This window comes from Juglans microcarpa x Juglans regia, chromosome 8S, assembly GCF_004785595.1.
Source record: "Juglans microcarpa x Juglans regia isolate MS1-56 chromosome 8S, Jm3101_v1.0, whole genome shotgun sequence".
Lineage (NCBI taxonomy): Eukaryota > Viridiplantae > Streptophyta > Magnoliopsida > Fagales > Juglandaceae > Juglans > Juglans microcarpa x Juglans regia.
Window position 1 is genome coordinate 13,926,364 of NC_054609.1, and position 9,421 is coordinate 13,935,784.

The window sequence follows — 9,421 nt, forward strand, 5'->3', positions numbered from 1 at the left end:
TAAATAATTCAATTTTTTCAAATCTCAAAACAATAATAATATTAAAAAATAATATTCTAACAATATTTTATTCAATTTATCTAAAATCATCTCATCTTATCTCATCTCACTATCCAAACGACACCTTAATCTCAAACAAATTCATAAGATTCTCAAATATTTCCAAACATTGTTTGTCCAAGTCTTGCTTTTTCAACTAAAAAACAATTATTCATGAAGTACTTGTTCTAAACTATACCAAGATTTATAACAATATTTTATATTTAAAACTAATTTTCTTTGTCCTATCTTTGTGACCGTTCTCCGATGTTAGTTTTTGAAACAGTAGTACTAGCAAGTATGTGAAAAGAAAAACCAGAGACAGAACATCGATCATGGTATAACGTAGATGAAGGCACATAGAATGTGGAATAATAGTAGTTTTGAAATGCTTAAAAAAATAGTAAAATACCATTTTCCTGCCAAAACTTGAACCCTCTCAACATGAACAAGTCCTTAACCATGCATATGGTGCATGTGCTTCTCCACAAACCCTACATTGTATGTTGGCCGGTAGTACTGAATAATAGATTCCCTTTGTTTCTTTTGCCAAATAAACAAATATTATTCTCAAATTAGAAGGTAACAGGAGGAGCCAATCAAGAAGTACTTGACCTGATTAACTGCATGTTTGGGGATTACGGTGGAAAATAAAACTTATAGTCTTAGGGTTGATAGCTTATAACTTAAGTAATAAATTCTACTGTTAAAAAGTTATATATTGTTTGGTAACCATCTGTTTAAAGCACTTTTAAACATTTTATATTTGTTTGGACACATTAAAAAAATGATTTCTGAGATAGAAATGACGATTATTTGATTTTTTTTTTTTTAAATTATGACCATATTTTTGAAAGTTTGAAAATTGTAATTATCTAAAATTTGTATGAATATTTTCGCTTATTGATTTTTTTTTTTAAATTTGAATTACGTTCCGCATTATTCGAAAAAACACATTTGAGGAAAAATATCAAAATGTTGTTTTTCCTTAAATATATTTTTTAGTTTATTTGAGATTAAAAAGTACTTTAATATGTAACATCCAAACAACCTAATTTTTCTATGAAAGAGCTTTTAAGATTGCTTAAACAATTTTTAAGACTCATAACATAACCTTAAACAGACTCAGTTTTTCTTTCAAAAAATATTTTCATACATTGTAAGAAGCATTTATGGATCTATTTTTTGAAAACCCTTGTTTTTTCGCAATAATATATTTTCTTTTATCTTATAAAATGATCTCTCTTGAGTATCAAGATGATGATAGATTAGGACTTCTTAAGTTATTGTATATTTGAAATTGAAACCTTGAATGAGAAAGACAAATACATAAAATAAGCTATAGATCAATATTTTTGGGGGGCTGCTAGAGCCATCTAGGATTCTAGAATCCTCATCGACAAGGCAAAAGTTTTTTTTCACACATTTTTTAAAATTCCTTCAATATTTAAAAATAAATAAAAATCAGAAACTCATTAAAAAATAATTCCATAATCCAGAATCAAAAAAAAAAAAAAAATAGTAAGGATTGTTGGTGAAAGTGGCATTTTCCATATTTATATATTGAGAATTTGATGTCGTTCAAGAGAATCACATCGATCTTGTTTAGATTTAGAAAATGTTTTATCTTAACTCATCTCATCATTACAACTTTTTCAAATTTTTACACAAAATATAATAAATAATTCAACTTTTTCAAATCCCAAAACAATAATAATATTAAAAAATAATATTCTGACAATATTTTTTTCAACTTTAAACTTTAAACTTTCATCTAAAACCATCTTATCTCATCTTTGAATCCAAACCAGCCATATTATAAGATCCATACTTCACGTGTCTTTCTATCACTACTCTAGATCTTATACTCCGAATAGAAGCTTTAAGGAATGTGAAATCTTGAAATTCTCTCTCTTCCCGCTACTTAATTGTTTGGTTATAGCTTTCATTACATGAATGGTAGTCAATAGTTTCTTTTATATTGGAACTAGCTCTAAGAGAATAAATAATGTGACCATGGACTTGATTTAGATGCAATTATAAATATATTTTGATTAAAGTCTTGAGGGCGTCAAATGGGAGATAGAAAGATATATTAAGTGGATCATACAACATTTATTGCTCGGGAGATGTTTTTTTCAACATGTTCCTTGTATGTCATGGCGAGTATTAGATATAACATATAACTGGGTCCATTCTAATTGGAATTGAATCAAATTCAAAACCTGCAACCAAAACTTTTCATATTCTATGTATGATATAGATATAGATGTTATGATCAACAAGATCATGATTAGGATGTTCTTAGAGGTCCTTATCTCAAGAGGAATCAAACTATTTCACAATGTCTTTTCAGTTAGCATTTTAGGATGACTTTTTCTTAAAGTTAAGTTGGGGGTTGAAATAGAGAATAGAGAGCATATAGGATAATTAGGTGGGTTTGGATAGACAATACAGATGAGATAAGATGAAATATTTTGTTAAAAGTTGAATAAAATATTGATAGAATATAATTTTTTAGTATTATTTTTATTTTAAAATTTGAAAAAGTTAAATTGTTTATTATATTTTTGTATAAAAATTTAAAAAAGTTATAATGATGAAATGAGACGAGCTAAGATCTTTTGTATATCCAAACCCGGAAAGAACAGTCTTTGCATTTGAACAATTTCCCCTTTTTCCTTTGTAGTTCATGACAAAATAGTTGGTGCTGAAATGTGTGCTTTGTGTTTCATTTTCAGTGGGACCAGTCAAATTGTGGAAAAAGCCAAACCCAACCCATCAGCATTGTGTCCTTAGACAACAATTATACAAAGTGAATTGAACATGATCGTCCTTTAGCAAACAATTAGTACCAAGTTGTATGGACTTTTGCTGTCTCCGTGAATGTCTTTTTGACCATTTCCAAATGTGAAATACTCAGTTATAGTGCTCACTATCTTCATTTAGAAGAAATTACACATTGACTTGAAGAATAAAAAAACATAGATTTACAAATTTCAGCTGGAAACTCACTTCTTTAATTAGTTGGGACATGAGAGTTAGGCCTATGCACAACATATATTTTGCATAAATTATTAGCCAACAAAAAAACTGCAACTTGCAAAAATCAAAGAAGGGGGCATTCCGAGAATCGAACTCGGGACCTCTCGCACCCAAAGCGAGAATCATACCACTAGACCAAATGCCCTCCCTGACTCCATAAGATTGAATAAATATCATACTTCAACAAAGAACCCCTCCTTGGGAAGGCGACTTCATTGATAGTAAAAGTAAGTTTTTCCTTGTTGCAACTTTGGACTTAGGTTCACATTTGAGTCGTTTATGGTGAAATAAAAAAAAATGTTATCTTTTCTCATGCACTCTTTGCATTTGGTTGGATATCACGCACTTTACTAATCATGATTAAGGTCTTTTTTGTTTTTACAGATGAGATAAATTGATATAAAAGTTAAAAGTTGAATAAAATATTGTTAGAATATATATTTTTTAATATTATTTTTATTTTAAGATTTGAAAAAATTAAACTTAAATTTAACCTATCCAATCTCGAGCTGCTTATGAAATAGTCTTTTTATTTACGGCCTTGTTCCTGATTTACTCCCCCACCTATGAGGTTATCTTGAACAGCAATTTGCACTGCATGCATCTTAATGCAGAAGTGTCATCAAGTTTTCCCCTCGCTGGGAAATAGACATATCATCAATGCAAACACCACCAAAGTCACAAATTAGAACCAAAATCTACTCTACGACAGACAATTACAGTCTCCTCCAGAATTTTATTCCAAGTTTTTTTATTTGTGTTGATAAAGATCTCCACCTATTTCAAAAATTTGCATATTCTAAAGCGGAAAATGCTACATAACTATTTTGCCTCCTCAGTTTGACTGTTCGTGTAGTTTAATTTTTTTTTAAATTTTTTTCTTAATAATTAATAAAGTGACTACTAGTAAATGTGTATTTTTTAAAAAAAATATTAAGAGAATGCCTGCAGCTTCTCTTGTCTAGACCTAACCTGTCTGATTCCTTGTAGATATAGTATTACATTAATAATTATGCCCAGTCAGAGAAGCCACTGCAATTGCCTCTTCTACCCTTTTTATTAGCAAAAAAGGTGGAAGACCAACATTGCCTTTTAAGGGAACCCTTTAATTCAACACCAAACCAACAGGAGAAAGCACACAATGAATCATTGGTGACAAGGCATGAATTCAAGAATCAAGACCATTAAAGGCTACACAACCACATCTTCGAATTGCCTTGGAAAGCATAGAGACAATGATTTTACCCATAAGCTCCTTGAAAATAATCTCTACTGTATTCTTGTAACAATTCGGCAGCACTTGGTTTTATTAAAAAACAAAAACATGGAAGAAAAAAGAAAAACATGAAGAAGAAAGGAAGAAAGAAGATGGTCCTGTACGCAGAAGATCATATTGGAGAAAGCCGTATCCTCCCTCTTCGGTGATTACAGTGTGCAAACCCAGATCCAATGTTCTCATTTGGGTGGTTTCTCAATTCGATGGTTTCTCTGCTTCTCTGTCAGTGCTCTTCGTTTCTATTCCAGATCCTGAAGGTCGAACCACCTCCAACCAAAGCGTTAGATCCTTCTTTCCCAACCCAAATATGAAGTTCAGCTGCTTTAATCAATTACGAATTGCATGCTTTAAAGTATGGGTTTCAGATCTCATAGAATGCCCATTTGGAGAGTTTTACGTTCACCACGTGAAAAAATGATTTAAAAGGGGTGTATCTCAACATCAATTTCTGATTTAAAAGAATGGAACTATGATTCACTTGTAGAGTTGTTTGTTGTTCTTGAAGTGTTTGGATAAATGATTTGGAGATTCCTATGTTTATAGTTTAATGGCATATTGAAAATTTGGTAATGCTTGAACTGAGTTATTAAACATAGTTTCATGTCATAAATGATGGGGGAGTAGATTGGGGAGGAGATGGAGCTCGAAGGAGAAGGGTGCAAACGAATTGGGATGGGGGAATCTCTGTGTTCATGAAACGCACCGTTTGGGGAAACAATGAAACGAACCGTTTCATTTTAGGCTATCTCTCCCCGCGTTCCACAAATTCCTCTCCCGCCCATCCATTGAAACACCGCGTTTCATTTTTGAGTCGGCATGCTAGCTTGAGTTCGTCTGCGACTCGTCCGCAAAATGGATTGAATCTAGACTTTTTCATCCGAGAAATCATAAAAGCTATGACCATAAAATGTGAATTCCAGGTTTGGAGGCCATGCTGAAACATGAAATCCAACTGAAAAAAGAAAGAAAGAAAGAAAGAAAGAAAGAAAGAAAGAAAGAAAGAAAAACGTTAATTTTATTGAAGAATCAGAATCAGATGCTATCTATACATGAATTTCTCCACTGTAGTTCGATGAGAAAACATTTTACATCTCTTCACGTTCTTGTTTAGTAAACATGTTTTTCTACACTATAGGTCGATGAGAAACATTCAAGTAAAATTTACCAAACTTACTGACAAAAACAAATTAGATAAGAGAGTTTAGAAAAAATTCTATGAGAAATCACTAAATGTGTCGTCATTAACGGAAGATACTATTAAAATGAATAAATAAGTGTTTTTTCATTGAATAAATAAGTGATTTCTCATTGAATAAATAGGTTATAATTAGGGGTATAAATTTAAACCGGAAAACTTGAAAACTGGCTTAGATTGGTTGGTCCGATTTTGAATTGGTACAATCCGAGACCGGTTCTTGTATTATGAAAACCGATTGGATCAGGTCTAGTTTTGGTGCCGTAGTTTTCAGGACCGGACCTTATCGGTTGAGAAATATATATATATATATATATAAATTAATTTTATATATTATACAAAATATTTTTTATATATAAGTTTCATATATAATATATATAATTATATATCATATATGAAATAATTTCATATTATAATTTACAACATAAAATGGTAATCTTAAATATGAACATTTATAATTTGCTTGATCATATATTATTAATATAAAAAATATATATTATAATATTAATTATATTTTATGGCCTAATAAATTCTCAACATAATATATAGTATTAATATATATTTATATATTATAAGAGTTATATCATAATATAGTTAAATTAATGAAAAATTTAAATTAAAAAAGTGATTTTCAATGACCAATTTATATTTTAAAAAAACCTAAAAATCGGACCTGACCGGAAACCGGTAAAACTGGAAGTACCGGTTTAAGAGGGTAACCGGTGCGTAATTGGTTGTGGAAAATGCAAAACCGGTTTATACCAGTTCGGTCCTAAATTTCATCCAAAACCGGATCAGATCGGACCGGACCGGTTACACCCCTAGTTATAATGGATCCAATTTGTAAAGGATCTGTTTCACACTACCAGCCACTTAAACGACCTGTAAAGAACAACCCGATAGCAATGGTTCCCTAGGCTAGACTCCAATGTTTAAGTTAGAGAAGTAGTCTTAATGTAATATCTTAATAGCACTTAGAAGAGTATTTGTTACATTTGTGTATCATTTATAGAGATGCACAAGAGCATGCCCAGGAAGTAGATAAACATTCGTTCCATGTATTCATCTCTAACTATCCCTTAACCAGGGATGATGAGATAACTGCTCTGATATATAAGAGTTATCAATCTCAGGATAACTGCCTTTATCTTAGGGTGTTATCACCTTAGGAATGATGTGGCTCGACTAGTTGACATCGTGCTCTTGTGGGCCTTTGGACCATGGGCCCTGTAGGTCAACATGGCAAGTTGGGCCTGCTTATGGGCTTGGTATCCAAAGGACCCAAATATCCCATCCACAATTATTAAGCTATTTTTTGTTGATGTTTTATGAGATTCTTGAATTTGTTAGTGCTTTATGAGAAGAGAACTACTACTATGCCAGCCTAGTTTACTGCTCAATTTGTCCTATTGACTAGTTTATTAAATATATATGTGTATATATATACATTAAAAAAAATGGCGCTTGAAAATACAAAAAGAAGAATTCTGAAATCCTAGGTTTCCTCTACCCCTTTCATGTTTGTGTTTTTATTTATTTTTACTTGTTTTTAATAAACCACATAGTACCACCATGTGAGGCTGCGTCAATGGAGCAAAGTGAGCGGTATAACAGTGAAGGCATAATAGTATTTCTCTTATTAAGGGTGTAACCAGTCCGGTAGGTCCGATTTTGGACAAAATTTAGGACCGAATCGGTATGTACCGGTTTTGCATTTTTCAAAACCAATTACGCACCAGTTACCCTCCTAAACTGATATATTTGATTTTACTGTCAGTCCGGTCCGATTTTCCCTTTTTTACTAAAAAAAATCCATATACACAAACTATCAAACACACACACACACAAACATATAAATTCAAATGTTTAGTTATTTTCGAAAGTTTCAAATGTTCCAGTACACTGACACACACACACACACACACACACACACACATATAAACAAACACACACAGACACACAAAGACACATAAAAACACATATAAATTCAAAAAAGTTAATTCATATACACAAACACAGACTTCTAGCCATTGGCAACTTACGGACTCAAGTTCACGCATATGGAAAGGGTGGGGGGGGGATTACAGAAGCTTCCCATCAACAATAAACTGCACTTTCAAGTAATTTCACAATCACAATCACAAAATCCTAATAACACAAACACAATCACAAAACCCTAGTGATTCATATAACTTGAATTAATTTTAAATGACTTAAATAAGTGAAATGAAAAAAAAATAATAATGGAGAAAAATTACCGTGAGGAATCGAAGACAGAGAGACATGAGGTGAGGCCATAAGTCCGTGAGGGGAGGTTCAACGACGACAATGATGCCGTGAGCTCACGGTATGTGCGACGACCGGTGAGGGGAGGTAGAGAGATGGAGAGTGAGGTAGAGAGACAGACGAGAGGGCAGAGGAGAGGCAGAGACTAGAGAGGCGGAGACGAGAGACGAGAAACGAGATGAGGCTGAGAGAGGAGCTCGTGAGAGAGTGAGGTTGAGAGTCTGAGAGTGAGAGACAGGGGCCCGGCTTTAGGGTTTATTCGAGAAATGAGAATCGAGAAAGGGGAGGAAACGTCGTTGTTTCCCTTTTTTTTTTTAATCAATGTGGTTCTTTTTTTTTAAATGATAATTAAATTTTTTTTGATGGTTTGAAAATTATAATTTATATATATTTTTAATACATTTAATAGACTATAGTGATTTAATTATAGTGATTAGTATTAGTATAACTATATTAGTACAAGTCTAACTATAGTCTATATTAGACTATTAATATTAGTTATAAACTTATATATTAGTATGGTTATATAATATATTAGACTATATAATAGTATTAATATTATACTATTAGTATAGTTATATATTAGTGTTAGTTATAAACTTATAGTGATTTAGTATAACTATATTAGTATAAATATAACTATAGTCTATAGTTATATATTAGTATTAGCTATAAATTTATAGTGATTTAGTATAACTATATTAGTATTAGTTATAAACTTATAGTGATTTAGTATAACTGTATTAGTATAAGTATAACTATAGTCTATATTATATATTAGTATTAGTTATAAATTTATAGTAATTTAGTATAACTGTATTAGTATAAATATAACTATAGTCTATAGTTATATATTAGTATTAGTTATAAACTTATAGTGATTTAGTATAACTTTTTTGGTATAGGTATAACTATAGTCTATATTATATATTAGTATTAGTTATAAACTTATAGTGATTTACTATAACTATATTAGTATATTAGACTTTATAATAGTATTAATATTATACTATTAGTATAGTTATACCATGAGTACCAGTTATAAACTTATAGTGATTGTATAGCTATATAATATATTAGACTATATAATAGTATTAATATTATACTATTAGTATAGTTATATATTAGTATTAGTTATAAACTTATATATTAGTATAACTATATAATATATTAGACTATATATAATATAATTTAATATATATTTTTATGTTTAAAGCATATGATCAATTAAATTTTCATCTCTAAGATTAATCTTTTATTTTATAAATTATATAACATTATCTTATATATAAGATCAAACAAATTACAAATGTTCATATTTAAAATTAACATTTTATGTTATAATTTATAAATTATAATATCAAATTATTTCATATATAAAATATAATTATATATATTATATATACAACTTTCACATATAATTATATATTATATATAAGACTTATATATAAAAAATATTTTGTATAATATTAATTTTGTATAAAATTTATATATAAAATATTTATATATATATATATATTTCCCCAACTGGTCCTGTCCGGTTCGGGAAATCGTAAAACTGGAACCGGACTAGTTCCAGT

General features: G+C 30.2%; 1 non-coding gene across 1 annotated transcript; it reads right to left on the reverse strand.

The window, feature by feature from the left end:
• Positions 1–3,157: 3,157 nt before the first annotated feature.
• TRNAP-UGG lies at positions 3,158–3,229 on the reverse strand. Its single transcript has one exon. It is a non-coding gene; the product is annotated as a tRNA-Pro (tRNA).
• Between the last annotated feature and the right edge of the window lie 6,192 nt (positions 3,230–9,421).